We start from the raw sequence: 20,720 nt of genomic DNA, 5'->3' as shown, positions 1-20,720 counted from the left end.
AACATGTTTTCTGAAAATTAAACCCAGCGAATACGCATACGAATCGGATACGTGTATTACTAATTGCATTTAAACAGTCGTGCTTCAAGAATTAAGAATTTCAGTGATATTTAATTTCAAAACAAAGCTGTCGTAATTTTACAAAAAAATCCATAGTGAAGATTAACAATTGGATTGAAGAGTTAAATTTATATTAAGCCGACAGTTGTAAGTTTCATTCCTCACTTCTTCCTTGCTGTATATGATACAACTGTATTTAATTTAATCTGTCTCGTGACCATTTCACCCGCTACCGTAATGTAATCCGCTATGACGTCATAACTGACATATTAGTCGACATATTGATCGAAGTTAAAATACGGTTACGAAACATTGAGAAAATGAATCAATTTACAAATTCCTTCCATTCTGCTCAATACAATACTGTTAATTATTTGCACGAATTACTTTATTTATCGGCGATCTTTTAAAATTTAAATATCATATTTCTTCATATAGAAATGTATCATTCAGAATGAGAATCTATACGCGTGTACCTATTATTAATTTAACAGTTTATATATAATACCAATTTTTCTATTGGCTGTTCACTGGCGAAATTTTAAAACAGTACCTCAATTTTAGCAATCTACAACGCGTATATATTAATTTTCGTTTTCAGAAAATATTTTTTTACTACTAAACTTACTATATATAGTAGATTGTATAGATTGTAACTTCTGTGGGAGGTTGTTATTTAATTTGGGAATGGACCTTAAACAATCGCAAATATTTTATTCGCAAGATTCTATCAATAATTTCTTTTATTCGTCATCACACAATGGACCTAGAATTGGAAATGCCTTGGATGAAGTCCGTGAAGTAAAGTAAGATAAAATAAAAATCACGAGTGTTAATGCTTACAATTGCTTATTTATACATGCTGCTGGAAGTGAAATTTGAAAGAAAGTAATATTCGTTGTACTGCTATAGTTTATATATTTGTTTCGATAACATACGCATTTATTACAGTTTTTTCAATTTATCGTTTTTGGAATCTCGGTCCGAAAAATTGACATAACAAGAATGAGCTTCGAAAATATTCCTTCGCTCACAGATTTTATTTGAAATAGATAAGTTTACGCACAAAAAACAAACCAGGTCAAAGACGCTCAAAAATACAGGTATAATGTACACATTTCAAGCAAAGTTTTCCTCGACATGTTTTAAACAATGAACGGGGCGTTTACCACTATGGCACGGTGCAATTTACACTGCTCATAGAACATGAAATTAACTGTTTCCACTAAAGTTTTTACGTCTGCTGACCTAACACTACGAAATACAGATGTCCTATTTTATAACCTGTACGTTATACTTTTAATTTAACATTTTTAATTACTTTTACTCTGATAGTTATATAGATGGATTATAAAAAATCTTTTAAACAATCATGCTCAATTCGTAGATGTCAAGTGTCTTCAATTCCGAAGATAACGGTGGTGAACCGCGATGGAAAATGGGTTACCGCAGACAATCGACGTTAATGGGTTTTTCGTGAGCTGGAACGGCTTGGAAAATGCGACTCAATACCGGTACGCATATCTTCATATATATCCGAGGAAAAGCTTACATCATATAAGGGTATTGGCATAACAAACCAACACCACATAAGCAAACGTTTCAGTCGACATTGCGATTATCCAACAAAGCATCTGCTTATCAATCGGGATACAAAGTGAAAGATTCAAGCGAAAGTCCACATTCTTTTATCCTACCAAGCCCCATCAGTATATAAGACACCAACGACAAAACCACAATCGCCTATACCTACACACATGACAACTGCAACAGAAACCAACGTTGCAATGACTGTTCGAACCAGCCCTGAACATTCACCTCAACTTACGATACGTTCGACTTCAGATAATTTGCGAACAAACCATTTAAGTAATGGTTTGCAAGCGACCTACAAAGCCCCGGTCAAAATAACTCCGATAAGTTATTCGTCATCCAAATATCCGAGCTTTTCTGACATCAGTACGGCACATGATGATAACAGTTGACAAACCCACTCTTCACAATCACAAAACCGTGCTCACAGCAGCTGTTCAAAGCAAGTCGGTGATTCAGGGTCGCAGTACCGGGATCAGAACAGTTATTCGAAGAAAAGTGGTCTTTCCGTTTTGCAAGACCGTGTTCCGCATAACAATTATTCAACAGAAGGCGCTAGTTCAAGATCGCAATACCATAATAAGTTGAGTAATTATGCAAAGCACGGAAGTCCATCAAGACCCATGGTCTCCAGGTCTGACTCTTCAGTTGACCACAGCTCCGTTCTTGCTACAGAACAAACGTCGTACGCATCAAAATCACGCTATGATGTACCAACATACCGAGAACGCAGCAGGCTAAATTATGGCGATTCGAACAATGCTTGCTGTGGGTGCACAATTCTATAAATGGTAGATCTTTGAACATTTTTGCCAGTTGAAAAATGATTTTGGGTTGTGTTGGCTAGATTTCATAAAGATTTTCACTATCATAAATTATACCTTGGTACAGTCAACTTAAAACAATTAATACTATTAACAGGAGAGTGTTTTATGGTTATGTACGTGCTGGTTTTCCCAATCTGATCGAGAGATTGTTGAATGCATTCACTGTAAATACTGCATAATAAATGTGATATGCTAGATTTGCGTTTCACACGAAATATGCTTAGGCGTTTTGGCAACCACATTGATTTAAATGGACCACTGACCAACGCTTAACAACAATCATCACAAAGTAAAACTTAGACTATGTACTCAGCTATGTTTCTATTATTAAAATTATTCTAAATACACATTGTAACACAGCCATGGTATGAGTAAGCATGTATACAGTTGTTTTCGTTCAATTCGAGGTTTAACCATATAACAATATAATTTAAATATAATCAATATATAATAATAGTACCTTCACAACTTAAAAATCATTTGAAATGCATGCTTTTCAGATGCGTACAGAAAGGATGTTAGGCAAGCGACGTTAAAGATATGAATCTCCTTTATATTTACCAACTTGTTTTTTTTCATCGTGTTGTTGATAATATACATCGGTTATGCGAACGTAACATATTTTAAACATGAAATACATCATGGTTTATAAGAATATATTGAAATTCAAATAGCATTCACAATTCATAATCAACCGTAGGGTATACATTATTCTGACGATGTCTGATTAATTGGTCCTCCGTTAGATTACAAAGATAGCGTTTAAATTGTGTTCGCAGATAGCCTTTACTTAATTGGCCCTTAACACGCATATCTTATCTATATAATCACACGCTATTTTGTAAACGTTTAAGACAGTAAAAACAGTTTCAAATGGAACGTTTAACGATTTTTATGTTAATACTAAGAAGTTTGTGTTACACAGGTGTTGTTTGTTTCGAACAATTACACGATCATATATTGCTTGCGGTAAACCGAACCTTACACTCGTCAGCATAGCCATAGATTTATAAAAAGCGTGTTTTCTGAAAATAAATTCTCGAAGAATACCCTCACGAATCAGGTACGTGTATTTGTTCATGAAACATAATCCGTCGTGTGCAGGAAGTTAAAATTATGTACATTTAGTTATATTCAACTTAAAGTTGTCGTAATAAAAACATCTTTATTTAGTCGACATTATTAAATTTCATTCTTTACTTCCTCAAATGTTTTTATGCATATCAACTGATAACTGTCTCAAGGAATTGTCCGCATATTCTGCAATGTCAGCCGATATGACGTCTTTATTTTCACATTGATCGACACATTGATCGGGTGCTTTCGAAACAGTGAGGAACTGCAAAATGCACTAATTCTTTTCGTTCTGCAAACAAATAGATCTACATGTTTTCACTGTTTTGAGGGCCATAGTGTTGGGGTGCTACAGAAGAAATAGTAAACATAAATCGGCGATTAGACATACGGTTTTTCGTATGAAAACGCTTGAAATGAAAGGTGTGAATGATCTATTTGCGGTATCATAAAATATAGAACAAAATATTTTGAAAATTTGCTAAATATTTGAAGGAAATAAAGAGAAATATCATATTGGTGAAGAGGATAGAATGTTGCTGGGTTATAATAGATAATATAGGTTCTAACTTGGCGCGTGGACAATTAAACACGGTAACACGGGCGACCGTGATTCGGATGATTCTATAAATAACGACAACTTACAATACCTGTATCTTGGCATTAGATTGGTCAGGCCATTCAATAAAATTGAATACTTTGAAACAAAAATATATTTTAGACCGATATTAATAGTGTTGTTCATATTAATTTGACATTAGAAGGTTAAATGCAGATCATAGCATTTTGAGAGATACATTTGAGTTAAATTCTAATTTTATAAATTATAAAATGTTTTTGCATTGATAGTGTTTAAATAATTCAAATTATATTCATACCGTGTGTACAATGTGATTTTAGCATAGTTACTAACAAACTTTAAGAGAGTTAAATCTTAGATAATATTTTTACAGGTAATTTTGCATTCGTTTTAATAAAGCGTTGTGATCATATTTATTTCTAGCAATCAAATTCCACATGCCCACCAAACCAGCCCTTAATATTGTAACTTGTAAGGCGATTGTACAGTTTTGACCTTGTCTCTGTTTAGTGTTTCCCATACAAATTACACTATCGAGTAGTGTTGACACATTCACATCTAGAGATTGGTATTATTTTGGTATGTCGAAATATTTTCTCTCTTATTTAAGTTATAATTCATACTCATAATACGATTCTGTTAGATCTATGTTTGAGAAATGTTTAATAACTTGGTTAAATCTCTTTACAATACACGATCGTTCATTATTTTTTGCAAATCGAACGGTATGGATAGAAGTCTATAAGCATGCGTACATGATAGCGTGTATTTTACACTTGTTATGCTTTAAATACAAATGTATTCTTCGTCCAGCTATGCGGGAAAACAACAGTTAAATAATATGAAATCTTGTGTTAACAAAAAGAGATAGTGTTGAGTATATTGTTAAACCTTTGAAACTTGCCATTGATTTCTAACATGCAATTTCGCTTGTATAGCCTATAATGTCTTATCAAACTGTCATGTCGATTTTTTAACATAATTGTCATTTGAAAGTATTTTTTTAAAGAAAAGTACGACATAGAAACATACCTCGATCAACGTAAGATTTATATATTCATTACACTATCAGGCAATCCGAATGTATCAATAAAAAATACACGAACCCAACACAGAAAATGAATAACATCAATTATAATATGACCCATACATCCACAATGTCTTTTAAAAAAATCACATCGTTCCAAATGTTAATGTTTTGACAGAACCACGGATGTTACTAAGCGCTCGATATTTATCACACACCTTTAATGTGTTGTGGTAATGATATAGTTTCATTGATATACATGTATGGCCGTTTTGTCAACAATTCGGAAAATATAATCAACGGCTGCGTGAAAGTAGTTTGTTTTAGTCCAATCTAGTTTGTGTCGCCTTCAAATGCCATATTCCTCCGGGAAATCCAAGAACCGCGATTGACTCACCGCCGTTTTTCGTGGTAAGCTTGTTTTGGTAAACACTAGACACTATCCAAACTTCTACAGTTTCACATTTACCCAATCGCTCCAGCTGCTTAAACACCCACAGGCGTCGGTTGTCATTTGTTACCCATTTGTCATCATGTTTTGCAACCTTTATCTTCGGAAGGTCTTTAAAGGGATCTTTTCACGCTTTGGTAAATTGACAAAATTGAAAAAAGTTGTTTCAGATTCGCAAATTTTCGTTTTAGTTATGATATTTGTGAGGAAACAGTAATACTGTACATTTACCATGGTCTAATATAGCCATTATATGCATCTTTTGACGATTTTAAAACCTAAAAATTGTAAAGCGTTGCAACGCGAAACGATTGAATAATTTGGAGAGTTCTGTTTTTGTCGTTAAATTTTGTGAAACTACGAAGATTGCTTATATAAGGTATAAAATACTTCAAGTACATGTTCTCGGCGGAATAGCTCAGTAGGCTAAAGCGTTTTTACTTCAGGACTCTGGCAGGACTCCAGGGGTCACTGTTTCGAAACCTGGTCCGGGCAATGTTCTTTTCCTTTTTTTTATTTTATTCTTGATTTTTTACTGGAGCTTTTACGATCCAATGTTTACATTTATCGATATAAAGCATTTAATGAATAAGTTAAAAAATGCCAAAATCTGTGAAAAGGCCCCTTTAATAGTTATCCTTAAATACAATAATCTGATGCATTATCTAAACATAATATTGACAAATTTATAAAACGTACAAGCCGGTAAAAGATACAAACACTAATATATAATGAATAAGTCAACTATTTCCATTTTATTAAATGAAATATAATTGTACAGTTATGCCTTTATATAAATACCTTTATGCATTAATATATTTACATATGCTCAATTTGACAAATTTTAGACACTGACCTTCCTTCGCATATGTCATCTAACGTCTCTCCGATCATTTTGATTTCATGATGCCTAAAATAATTGTAAATCGAATCTTGAGAAAAATATATTTCCGATGGTCTTAAATTCATTAAATTTAACGCCATCTTGTACAATATTATAAATCATTTAACCCTTACATCAGCAAATTAATCTTTGTTAATAATTTTATCAGCATAATTTAATACAAATATGTATGTAAATCACTGTTTTATTTACCGTTATCTAATGATGGACGCTTCATATCATATGCAATCAGTGTGTGACCCTGTATCAAAAATTTAGATGACTAGTCAGCGAAACAATGACTGTTGATAAAAAGATACATAGGTTATTAAATACCATCTGTATGATGATGTATTTGTGTTGACCGGTTTAATAAACATTACTACATTAAGACTTTCTCGAGACTTTATGAGTCAACTGATGACGTCTAAAACAAGCAATGTGTCTTTAAAATGTAAAGCATCCCTGTTAAGACAAGAATTTTACAAAGTTACTTAAAACGACTTGATAGATAATTGTGTTTGTCTCCAATGCTGTAAATAAGCGGTCTCTTTTATCTTGTTATAGGTTTTATCGAAGACTCCTGTGTGTAAAAAAGATTTCGTCTGAGACACGCGTGTTTAAACGCGTTCATTTTAATTGTGTCATGGTTGTTCGTATTACAAGGGAGCATTGTCGCATTGAAACTGCAGCAGGTTGTTCGCAAAATGTTAACCTTAAAATAGATATCAATTAAGCGGCTAAATCGGTTTCATTAAAACCAGATCATCAGGGGTACAATCTTCATACGGGGTTAAATTCTCATCATGGTTTAACTCATCAACAGGGGTTATATTGTCATAAGAGGCACATATGAGGGGTACATTTATTATCAGGGATACATCCATCGTCAGGTCAAATCATCATTAAGGGAACAGTAATCTTCATGGGCTAAATTATCATCAGGTGTAAATCATCAGTAGCAAAAGACAGCATATGATGTTTACACCCCTTCCCCTTATAACACTACTTAATAAGAAATAACATACACTGTGCGTTGTACATAGGTATTGCGTTTGACCTATAAAAAATTCAATAAGATTACGAAGAAAACTATTATGACCAGTTATATATTTCTAAATATAATATATGGCTTCACAATCAATAAATATTGCGATTTTGGAATGTCCGTTAAATACAGCTGGTAGGCTTATTAAAATGTATCATATACATGTACACCATAAATGACCCACGTGCAAAGTATATCAAACACGGACGTCTTAGAGCTGGTAATTGTGATTGGATAGTCGAAAGTGGAGCTGTGATTAACAGCATACTATGGGCTTTTTTGTAGTTAACGTGTTCAATTATTTTACTACGTGTTGTATAATACTTTAATATGATTTAAAAATGGATTCATTTAAATGTGTGTTTTTTCATTTCGCATTTAAATAACTTTATAATATTTTAATCTATCGGTAAAACTGATATTGCACACGTATAAGCAGACTGTATTGAAATGACATTAAAAATAAACATACAAGACATTAACTACTGTTCTTAACTAAGCATCACATTGCTAAGCTGCTTAATTCATTCAGCTAAGATGTAATACCCAATATCGCTGTAACAAACGTTAATAACTCAAACTATCTATTAAACTTAACATATAAAAAGACAAACGCAGTATCAATAACTGTTATTTCTAATCAACGGAATGGGTAAAAGTCATAAATATGAAATAACATACATCAATAATGGGTATAACAGTCAACATTGTTCCAAAATATATTATTGGACAGAATTACAATAAAATACACTAAATAAATATAATAATATTGTTCAGAGCTTCAATATTTTACTAGATATTGAGCACATACCTGCTAATATAAACAGCAATTTACAAAATGTAAGACTGTTTCAATTAACGTTTTTTTTTCTCACTATTCCGGCTTTTTTAAACGGGTGTTTCCAGCACTGTTCTTTTAGTATATGTACCATATTATCATATTTCTTTCAAATACCACGATCCTCCTGGCAAGCCACGAATCTCAATAGATTCTCCACCGTTTGTTGTGGTAAGTTTTGATGGACAAACAATTGAAACTATCCGGACACATACAGTTGCACATTTTCTCAATCGTTTTAGATGCTTAAAAACCCAAAGGCGGCGGTTGTCAGATGTTACCCATTTTTCTTCATGCTTCGCAACTTCTATTTTCGGAAAATCGTCAATTGTAATTCTTTAACATTTTAACAAGGTAGATTGAAGACATAATTCGTATTTAACGTTCAACATGCACAAGCGCATTAACAATGAATAAATCGACCATGTTTTATTAATATATGTGTACAGTAATGCCTATAATTCTTTGCATAAGCATGGTATTCAAATACGCGTTTATTAAAACCATACATGAACTACCTTCGCCATTGACACATGTAAAAGCTGTACAATTATAGTACCTGCAAAATAATATTTAAAACGTGCTATTATTTAAATATGTTCTAACCTTTCTTCGCATATGTCATCTAACGTCTCCCCGATAAGCTTAATCTCGTGGTGCCTAAAGTAACGGTGAATAGAATCTTGAGAAAAATGTATTTCCGATGGTCGTAAATTAATTTCAGACATTTTATACAGTAGTAGGCACCCACGCAATCAAAAAATTATGTTAATGATTTATTTTAAGTAGACTTCGATGAACACGTTATCATTTTCCGCAAATGAAACACAGTTTACCTACTCAATCGCGATAACAAATGCATACAATCAGTGAATAATATGATCACATATTAATCGAAAACCTTAGTTGTTACAACAATAGATTCATTGTGCATGTATCTTTGAACATGAATGTAAACTTTGCTATTGTAAACTTTTTTTCCATTGTTTACAACTTGACAGGTACCAATCTACCATTTAAATACCATTTACTGTTTCATCAAATAGTCACAACGATTTGTAGTTAGGACAGAAGTATTTAACTTTTAAATGGTTTATTCATATAACATTCTGTCATATATATATATATATATATATATATATATATATATATATATATATATATATATATATATATATATATATATATATATATATATATATATATGTGTGTGTGTGTGTGTATATATATATATGAAACTAATTATTGAGTAAGGCATGATTTTGCGCTATTTATAATTCGTGCGTGCGCCTTCCATTGTTGATTAGCGTGTTATAAAAACTTAAAACGATGAGTAGACGTGACACAAACTATATGAGTGAATTCGTTTAAGAGGGCGTTGATGTTATCATACAATAGAAGAAACTGAAAACGTATCGTCCATTTTTGGATGGTGAATTGATTGAATGATTTTACTTTGTCATGATTAGTCATACGTATTAACATGACTTTAGAATCCCAATAATAGCAAAACACTCAGTTACATATCCAATAGCAACAGCATATCACAAATAAAACTTACATGTGGGGATATGACCTTTGAAAGTCGAAGCTAAGGTTTTGGGGTTCAAAAAATACGTAAGATGTCTTAAAGCTCACAACGGCTCACCGATTATCAAAAACATAACAGTATAACACTAAGCACTAGTTCATTTACATAATCATTAAACAATAGAGTAGGTAGTTTGATTCCAACATTAAAACAATATCTGAGGCTAAATGAAGTTTTACAAACACATGGACCTGTTTACACTTTAAAATCACTTCATATCAACATAGCAAAGGAAACATGGCGAAATCTAAAGGAGCGAGATTAAGACTATATTTGTTGACGACAAAAAAAATCTAAATCAAAATCGTGTATTTAAGCAGGGTCTGTGTGCGCCTATTAGCAGGCGCGTTTTCCTAGTGGAAGAGGATCTCAGTCTGGGCTGTACCTCGCACTATTATTTACAAGAATCAGATGGCGGCGTATTGACTACAACACCTTCTATAAGCAACACAATGATATATTATGTTATTATTATATTATATGATTTTGTTATGTAATGGTATTATGTTAAAAATGGTATACATTATAAGAAAACATCGGTATGTAACGCTAAATAAACTATACAACTTAAATCACAAATGTTAAACATTTAAAGTGAACATCGGTAAATAACTTATAATTACCAATAATACTTATATAGGAGCGATATATATTACTCAAAATGTATAACAATATGCGTTCACGGGACTATGATTGGAGATATGAATGTGTCGCCTTTATGTTGATATCGGTGAACAAACTACCGAAATACGTTGACACGTGTCTCTTTATCCTTGAAAAATGGAGAAATCGCAACAACCACCGTATATACCGTAATTCATAATAATTCATTGACGATAAACGTATATTATAACGGTCGATAGTTTCCGTTTTTAATTGCCGTACTTATTTTTCCTGCGCGTGTATCATTAATGCCACTTCGTTACCAAACACCGAAACAAACGCTTTCACATTTTTTCGTTTTCGTTTGTTTTTCTTTGCCGATTATACATGATACTATTGTACACCAAACGTGTTAGCAAGATGAGTTGTGTTTTCGTTTTTTACGATGACCATTTAAACATTGATGTTATCATGTTTATGTTTGATATCGTTCTCAATGTATCGTCGAGTATTGTGTAAGCAATCTTATACTTGCCTTTAATCATAGACCCGCGAGTGTTTCATTATTCTGATATATTAATGTGTCGATGGCTGAAATTTCCATTATAATGTCAATAATATATCTTATAACTACAAAAAGATTGCAAACTTAACAGCCATCACAACAATTAGATGAGACCTTTTTAAAAATTTAAAATTCGATAAAGTATATTCAATATGTTTTACGCAAGTATATCAACAAGCTAAATCCTTTTTAGGAAAATATCAGTATTTATGATATTGCAAAACAGTTTATTTTTATTTTATGGAAATGAAATGTATTACGTGAGAATGAACATTTATAAATAAATTTGCTTAAAGGTTAGTTTCAAAACTCATTGTTTTGAACTTTTGCTATAAAATGTACTAAAGATGAGACATCATTTCTCGACTTTAATGTCAACAGACAAATTTAACCCATATACATTAAAGGATATTTTATATGCGTGAACAAACGTTAAACTGTGATTGGTCGGAATGAGTATAATTTCCCTGGGATTCTAAAGTATTTTACCTTAAACTGTCGGATCATATGTGTTGCACGTAATGTAACTAAACACGCTATGCGTACAAAGTAAATAGCACTGGCATTATCGTACCGTTAAAGCCACGTAAACACTCAAAATCAACGAATATTTTGTAAAATATTTCGTTAAATATATTGTCACACAAAAAATAAAAACGAGCATTTTGTATCCCGTAGTAATCTATGTTAATAGACCACATCTAGCGTTGCAATGTTGGATATTGCTATAAGGAACACTGATTTTTTTATGGGTTAACTTTATTTTACAAAATATTTTACGAAATAGTCGTTGACTTTGAGTATTTATGTGGTTTAATATATAGGAATACTGAAACATTATGATACTGTCTTGTTTAAATCCAATATCAGTTTATTTCATGCAATTGTCCGATTGTCTCTGGAATACATGGAAACACAAACAACACAACGTTAAACGCATAGATTATTTAAATGGGGTCAACGCCTTGGAGCGGCGAATTGAAATTAATGAGGATTCAACCAGTTAAAAGAAAAAAACAAACCTAACACTTAGCACGGAGGTTATCATTCAAAAGGAAATCTACACGCTTGACAACATACACATTACTCACCAGACACACACACATCAATATGATTAACTCGGGGGTCAACGAATTGAAACAGCCAGTAAAACACATAAGAGGCTTGAAACTGTTGAATGGGAGACATGTGTAAATATGCATTGACTAAATTGTACATAACACTTCACTTCAAATAAAAAATCGAGCAACGAGAATGTTAATTCGATTCAATTGCAATAGAATTACTCAATAGTTATGTTCACTGACAACAGAAGTACCACTTTCTACCGTCAGATAAATTCGTGTTGCCACGATTTCAGAACAAAACATTATATAATAGAAATTCAAATTCATCGTAATGAAGTTCAGGAAGAAGTTGTAATATACCGTTTTAAATATCCAATACGACAACTTTTATGAATTTGAAGACAAAGTTGAACGACTTCTTACGGTTATTCCTAGTCGGCATATTTAGTGTCAAACACACAGATTATTAGTAAAAGATTGAGGTTGGCTAAGGTCATCAGAGTATACTATATTGCACCCCTTTTGTAAATGGCTTCATAAACGCTACTGGTGCTTCAACTTCTAAGAGCAATATGTTCATGAAGTAATTTCTATGCAGTAATTTTTGCTCTAGTAAAGGAAAAAGAAATACGTGAGCAATCACAAAATAGTTATACATTTTTTCACAATATTTGTGTGTAACACTTGCGCTATTGGACGATGTTGCGTCGGTTCAAGCACATGATACATGTACGTAAGCAATTCATCACCAAACGTGGTGGAGATGAAGGTTAGCTTATATAACCTTGCACTACATAATCTTTATGTGGACACATAAGATGATTACAAAACGTGTTATATTGGCAATCAGATTGTCACTAAATTATGTATTACAGGCAACTATGTGTGTTTAATATTTTGTGTAAGCACAATTAATGTGTATACGACCAAGCGTATAATGCATTAGTATTGTAGTTTGTATAAACTAATTGAACCTTTCTCTTTACCTCTCGAAAAAGATTTACACATTTTCATTTTTTGAAAACGTTTATTAGACCAAAATATGTGAAATCACAGCTTTAACGACACAATCGTCTACACTCTGGATCAGCAGACGATTTATTTCATAAATCAATCTCTGGGTTAATGGTCGCCATCTTTCGAACTACTTTAAAAAGTACAACAACAACAATAACAGTAGAAGACAAGTTTAATTGCGAAAAGTTGAAAAAATGTTGAGTACATGTGTCACGGTTGTTGAGTGAAATAGTGTTGTTTTCAACTGTGTATGAAGCATGTGAACTGGTAGTGGAATAACCGAATTGTTGGTGGAAATGGAATTTAGAAATATATCTAATAATTCATCATCGTGTAGAATTATCATCAGCATCATTTCTGTGGAACCGTGCACTATTCAAAATACAAGTGTTTCATAGATATGGTGCTTTTGACATAGTTCACTAACCATCAAGACTGAAATGATTCATGCACACAGGTAAAGTAAATAATTGAATTTGTGCAGAATGTTTATTTTTTACAAATTATTATTTAATTTGACCAATTTATTTTAGATTGATTGCACTGAAACTCAAAGTCTAAAGCTTAGTAAGACACTTAAGCCAGTTTTCTGAGAAGAAACAATACTTGTTCAGAGTATAGCAGGCTCATGCGGCCTCTGGTTTATTTATTTGGTCTCGGCCTTTAACCTGGGTCGCTTTGATTTCAGGTGTTTAGCCCCCATATCAACAAGGCTCTTGACCCTATATGTAGTTATTCATATTGTTTAAAGATTTTGAGAACCCTCACTCGGTGCCAGTTGGGATAAAACAGGGACCTTCTTATAGCTAGATGAATGCATCAAATATGCCAGCAACACTTTATAATCAATAACTTTATAATTGATGATTCTGTTCTTATAACTACATTACTAATTTACCAAAACAATTTGAAACACATTTTTAAGCCCCCAAAGGAGGGCATATAGTGATCGCACTGTCCGTCTGTCTATCTGTCACACTTTGCATTTAGGTTTCGAAAAAATGCTCATAACTTCTATGTCGCTTCCGATGTAACATTCATATTTGGTATGCATGTGTATATGGACAAGGCCTTCCCATACACACACAAATTTTGACCCCTTTGACCTTGAACTTAGGGTCGGCGTTTAGGTTTTGAAAAATGCTCATAACTTCTATTAAAGCGTTTATCGGGGGCATATGTCATCCTACCGAGACAGCTCTTGTTTTTGCTACTGTCCTCTGCACCAACCATGATATATCTGCATATATGCATCCAACCAAATCAGTAAAACTATTTGTCACTTAATTACAGTAAACTTATTGCATGTTAACTTTTCAACAAAATATATACATGTATATATAATTATATATAACAGATCTTGAAAAAAACACACATCAAACTTCAAATTGTTTTAGTAAATTATAGGCTTTAATTGGTATTGTGACATTGACACCACTCATGCATGCGACTATACAATTATACAACTATGGAACACATTATTTATGAGAAATTCCAATATATCAACATATTGTCTCAGATTTTAGGCAGATAATCTAGTGCTTTTTTGCTGCCATTTTTACTATTACACATATTTTCATTTTATGTTATGATGCATTGATCTTGTTTCTAAATTAACCAAGCAATCATGTTAAACTTTTTAAGAAAGATGTTGTCTGATAAATATAGAAAATATAATCACTACAAAGTGAACAAAATTCAGTTGAATACTGTGACCAACAAAGATTTGCCAAAGAGCAATTCAGATCATGATTTAAATTAAATACAAGTAATATGAAAGTCTGCCTATTGGATCCCAGTTAAGACTTATTTGTCAAATCTGCACATTAATTTTCCTTTAGCCATGTAGAATTGGGGACTAAATACCATCAAGTCATGTAAAAAGGAGCAGGGTATAGCACGCTGCTATTGATCTCTTGAGCTTTCACATGAATTTTACGGGCAATTTTCATACAACAAATGATATTATATAGTGTAATGATAAAGCATTATGAGCACAAATTATACCTCTTACTAGTGGTGCAACAATCATTTAAGTGTCACATTTCAAAAGAAAATTTATATAAAAAGGTACTAGTATAATTAATTGTTAAAACGTTATAAAAGTTTATTTCAATTCACTAAAGCATTTAATTACAAGAACAAGTGCATTTTATGTCCATTACAATACATGTAACAGTATTGGCATTGTATTTATCTGCATTTGATGTGCATTTAATACACTTAAAAATGCAGACAAGACACACTTCTAACAGAAACAAATGTATTTTTTTCTGCATTTTTCCAGCATTAATACTCTTCAAGTGTATTTTTTATCATCCCAAATACACTTTACCAGGAAAAAGGAATGTTAAAATAGATTTTTAGTTTGTTTTAAGTATATTTTCAAATGCATTAAGACACTCTTTTCTTTGGCAAAAAATGTTGAACAAAAACTTGAAAATATTTAATATACTAAAGTGTAGTAATAATTAAAGTTTTGTATGAGCATCAAAAACAGTGTCAAATTCATACCAGTGCCTATTTAGTAGCAGTAGGCCTTAAATGGTCTACTTGTGGTAGAAATAATGCATTTTGTAAAATACAACATACATAAATTAAAAAATATAGCTGCCCATACAGTTCAATACAATGTTCAATTAACTACACTATGCAAAGTTAAAATATGACATCAAGCTTGGAATAATCTTTTCAATAATGAATACTATGCTGTTTTAATTTATAAGTGAAATAGACACTGCATATAAAAACTGATTTTACACCAAAACTAAATGTTTAATTTGATTTTTAGCTCCACTGGCCAAAGGTCCTGTGTCCATCGTGCATCCATGCATAAACTTTTCCTTTAAACATCTTCTCCTAAACTACTGGTCCAATTCTGATGAAATTTCTTAGGAATGTTCCTGGGGTGAACCTCTTTCAAATTTGTTCAAATTATGGGGTCAAATTTGACTCTGCCCTGGGGGTCACAAAATTGAAAATTCGCTTTAATAAGGCCTATTTTGTGAAAACTTTCAAAATCTCCCGTCCATAACCATCAGGCCTAGGGCTATCAAATTTGGTATGTAGACACATCTAATAGTCCTCTACCAAATTTGTTCAAATTATACCCCTGGGGTCAAATTTGACCCTGCCCCGGGGGTCACAAAATTGAACATATGCTTATATAGGGTATATTTTGTGAAAACTTTACAAATCTTCTCGTCTATAACCATTGGGCCTAGGGCTACCAAATTTGGTATGTAGTGGCATCTTATAGTCCTCTACCAAGTTTGTTCAAATTATGCCCCTGGGGTCAAGTTTGACCCTGCCCCGAGGGTCACAAAATTGAACATATGCTTATATAAGGCCTATTTTGTGAAAACTTCAAAAAAATTCTTGTCCATAACAATCCGGCCTAGGGCTATCAAATTTGGTATATAGTGACATCTAATAGTCCTCTACCAAATTTGTTCAAATTTAATCCCTTGGGTCAAATTTGACCCTGCCCCGGGGGTCACAAAATTGAACATATGCTTATAAAATGCCTATTTTGTGATAACTTAAAAAAAATCTTGTCCATAACCATTAGGCCTAGGGCTACACAATTTGGTATGTAGTGACATTGTATAGTCCTCTACTTAGTTTGTTCAAATTATGCCCCAGGGGTCAAATTTGACCCTGCCCCGGGGGCCACAAAATCAATTATATGCTTATAAAGTGCCTATTTTGTGAAAATTTTAAAACTCTTCTTGTCCTTAACCATAAGGCATAGGGCTACCAAATTTGGTATGTAGTGACATGTTATGGTTCTCTACCAAGTTTGTTCAAATTATGCCCCTTGGGTCAAATTTGACCCTGCCCGGGGTCACAAAACTGAACATACACTTATATGGGGCCTATTTTGTGAAAACTTTAAAAATCTTGTTGTCCATAACCATTGGGCCTAGGGCTACCAAATTTGGTATGTAGTGACATCTAATAAACCTCTACCAAATTTGTTCAAATAATGCCTCTGGGGTCAACTTTGACCCTGCCCCGGGGGGTCACAAAATTGAATAAACGCTTTTAAAGCGCCTATTTTGTGAAATCTTTAAAAATCTTCTTGTCGAAAACCATTTGGACTATGGCTACCAAATTTGGTATGCAGTAACATCTTATAGTCCTCTACCAAGTTTGTTCAAATTATGCCCTTTGGGTCAAATTTGATCCTGACCCGCATGTCACAAAATTGAACATTATATACGCTTATATCTTGCTTATTTTGTGAAAACTTTAAAAATATTCTTGTCCTTAACTCTAGGACCTAGGGCTACCACATTTTATATGTAGTGAGATATAGTAGTCCTCTACAAAATTTGCTCAAATTATGCCCCTGGGGTTAAATTTGACCCAGCCCAGAAGGTCACAAAAGTGTACATGTGCTTAAATAGGGCCTATATTTAAGTATTTGCACATGCAGAGAAATTTGTTTCAGCCTTTTTTCAGCAGTGGAGCGATACAGGGCCATCATGGCCCTCTTGTTAAAATACTCAAAAAAATGAAACCGGTTTCATGCTTGCATGAACACAGTTTATAAATGCTGTCAGAATTATAAAATATGCAATTACTATAAATACAAATGCCAGGGAAAAGTGCTTTTTGTACTAAAAAATTCGAATGAATATTACAATAATACATTCTGAATATTTTAGTATGTAATTAACAGTTTTGTCTGAGAAAATCACTAAATTTTATATATTTATTCAAATTCACATAAATCATATTTCAAAAACACATAATTACTTCAAATCCTTTCACACAATACTGAAAAAAATGCACAGTTTCTGATTGTTATTGATTCTTTATTAATTTATACATGTACCATTTTTTAATCTTGATGCATCCTCAATTGTATAATGCACATCTTAATCTGTTTTAACAATTATAATATAAAGATTAAGGCTGACTCAGTAAAATAATAATCCATGATTTCTGCAGTACTTGCAGACAAACTAGGAATACTGCTGTGATATTATCTATCTATCTAATAGGATACAAATTTGGCTTCAATAGAAAAAAAATCAAAGCATACACATGTATGAAATGTGTATGCATATATTAGTTAAACTTAAATTGATTGACCATCGATAAAAAGATATTATAATATATGTATATATATATATATCCTTGTAAAACTAAAAATTAAATATGTATGTTTCTATTACATCATTTAGGACTTTTATATTCAGACAAAGTAGAGTGAAGCTTAAAACAGTATCCAATTGTAACAGTCAATTTTGAGAAAATCAACCTTATAATTATTTTCTGTGTTGGCCAATGTCATAATTGGTATAAAATGTATATTTAACTGGAAGTTTTCTTTATTTTAAATGATAACATTTGCTTGGTCAGCCATAATTGTCACAATCAAGTGGTCTTTTTACACTGTAGTTTTCTCACTGACTATGGGTTTGTTCCGAGAATGAGCCACACAAAGTATCGTTGGGGAGATGAGTTGTCAATTTTATGTTTATCAGTCTTTCATAATCCAGTATACCTGTAAAAAGGGAATTTGTCACTAATAATCACACAATATACACAATTAAAATTGTATGCATTTAGATTTATTCAGTACTGCACATTAATCATTTTCCAAAAATATGTAGCAACATTACATTATATAATGCTGCAATACTAAAGTAATTTACTAATTAAAGGTCGCTGATGTGTAATGGATGTGGTGTCCACCTAATGATCTGGAGGTCACTGGTTTGATCCCCAGTGTGGGAGCATTCTTAAGAAATCTCCAAGAGACACCCAAGTACTGGTTCTAGGCCCAGGAAACGAACTCAAGAGCATTTCACATACATGTACGTAGTTAGTACTTTAAATTTAATCGAACTAAAATGGGTTAAAACTAACAACTGAAACCCTTATTAATACATTTTATTTTGAATCAAGCAAATGTGCAAATTCATTAAAAACAATGAGTAAAATTTAAAAATTTTACTTTAAAGTAATCATGATAATTTAGATCATTTTCAGAATATTTAATGATGATAATGATACAATTATATATTCCCTAAATGATAAAAATAAAACATGTAATGTTAATTTATGAAAAAAACGTTTTAATTTTATCAATATCATGTTAATTACAACTAGATACAGGCAATTAGATCAGAAACGTGCATTAATTATATTAATGAACAACCCAGACATTTGTAGTGATTTATAGTCACTATTTGATTAACGTTCTATACATGACCTGTCATAAAAGGTATTTTTTAGCCAGTACTACAATCGGCAATGATAGTCTGTATTGCATACATATTTCAACGTCTATTATCGATTCGCTTCCTCAAACTGAACAAATATTTAATGTTTACATCGCGAAACGTAATGCATCCAGTTTCACTTTCGGTTTGGTTGGTTTTGTAAACACCGTAATTTCATCTTAAAAATTGGATGATTGGGTGATTAAATAATAATGGAAAAGTAAATCACTTGGATAATAGGTCAAAATGCAACACAAATGAACGTTAATAGTGCTATTTATATCAAAGTTTCGGTAAAAAGTTTGGCGTTAGTTCAACGCGCATCGTATACAGCCTCATAACAATAGACTGACAACCTTTTGGGTAGTAAAGTAGTAATACAAGGCAATATGGCGACCGTTAGCCACGAGGCCTATCTTACGGAGGAATCCGAGATAGCCGATGTATCACGATTGAATCGTCTAGTTTGATATATCAGGTTACACAACTTTATTTTCCGGTATCGTTAGAACAACAATTCAGTTATAATTTAACATTAATTTTTTCACATTACAAATATATCGTTATGCATGCTTTAATGACTGTTAAAAATAACTAAAATGAAGGTTAGGCCGTCGGAAATTCATTATTCGCAAACTTCGATGAGCAATATGTTCGATGTAAATCGAGTCATAGAGGGAGACTAATAGGGGAATCTTTGAACAGAATTTGTGAGGGAAGGTAAGTGTTTGCTTATGACATGATCATGAAATGTAAATAACAATAGATTTTTTTCAAATAATCAATAGCTTTTTACTGAATATTATGGAAGTTCTATTCACCGCCCCTTGTGTCTGACAAAAATGTATACTTATCGGACTGCATATAATTGTATCATATTTTACTGAGCATAAAATAAATGTATTTTTTAATTTTTATAAGCTGCAGCATCCAATCGATACCTTCTTTAACCGTTGCCATGCACGACGGCAAATCGATGACGATGGACAATCGTCGCATCTGGGTTTTCAAAGAGTTAGAACGGCTCGGGAAATGCTATAGTGTCGACGTCGATGTTGGGTCCAGCATACCATCTGCAAAACTGACAACGACAAACGGTGTTGTCAAAATTGACGTCCGTGGCTCACCTGGCGGAACATGGTACACTAAACCAGGGTCCAGTATCAGCAGCCATTACCAGGTAGTTTCGAGAACCTCGCGGTATGCAGTTTTTGATGACTGGGGCTTTGATTTTGATTTATTTTGATTTCACGCTAA

General features: G+C 32.6%; 1 long non-coding RNA gene across 1 annotated transcript; it reads right to left on the bottom strand.

Annotated features, from left to right (window-relative positions):
* Positions 1-17,930: 17,930 nt before the first annotated feature.
* On the bottom strand, positions 17,931-19,751 carry LOC127852954 (uncharacterized). Its single transcript, XR_008036371.1, has 2 exons — positions 19,454-19,751; positions 17,931-18,742 (listed from the first exon to the last, which is right to left on the bottom strand). It is a non-coding gene; the product is annotated as an uncharacterized LOC127852954 (long non-coding RNA).
* Positions 19,752-20,720: the final 969 nt, after the last annotated feature.

This window comes from Dreissena polymorpha, chromosome 12, assembly GCF_020536995.1.
Source record: "Dreissena polymorpha isolate Duluth1 chromosome 12, UMN_Dpol_1.0, whole genome shotgun sequence".
Lineage (NCBI taxonomy): Eukaryota > Metazoa > Mollusca > Bivalvia > Myida > Dreissenidae > Dreissena > Dreissena polymorpha.
The sequence above is the reverse complement of the archived record's forward strand: the minus strand, read 5'-3'. Positions and strand labels throughout refer to the sequence as shown.